The sequence below is a fragment of the Alligator sinensis genome, unplaced genomic scaffold, assembly GCF_000455745.1.
Source record: "Alligator sinensis unplaced genomic scaffold, ASM45574v1 scaffold12_1, whole genome shotgun sequence".
Lineage (NCBI taxonomy): Eukaryota > Metazoa > Chordata > Crocodylia > Alligatoridae > Alligator > Alligator sinensis.
The window spans coordinates 767,046-767,435 of record NW_005841973.1 but is presented as its reverse complement, the minus strand read 5'-3'; positions in this window follow the sequence as shown (position 1 = coordinate 767,435).

The following is a 390-nucleotide window of genomic DNA, read 5'->3' as shown; positions in this document are numbered from 1 at the left end:
CTATAGCTATAGCTGTAGGTGGGTGAGTCCCAGGGCCAGGCAGGGAGGAGTTTGGGTGTAACTGCTGTGGGATACACGAGCTATATGTGACATGGGTGGGTGAGTCCCAAGGAACAGCCCCCCACACAGAGGAGGGTTTGGGTTTCATAGACAGATGCATCTACACGAAATAATGATATCTGCATTCCATTGCATCGATAGCGAATGTGGGTATATCTATCTAAAACCCAAACCCTTCTGTGTCTGGCTTGCCACCCCGCCTCCCCTCCACCGCACCTCCGGGCTTCCTTGTCTCGAGCAGCAGAAAGAGGCAAAAGCCTTCTCTCTCCTCTCCTCCGCCCCACCCCGGGCAGGAGCTTGCTCCCAGGAGCTTCCCTGCCCGCTTTGCTG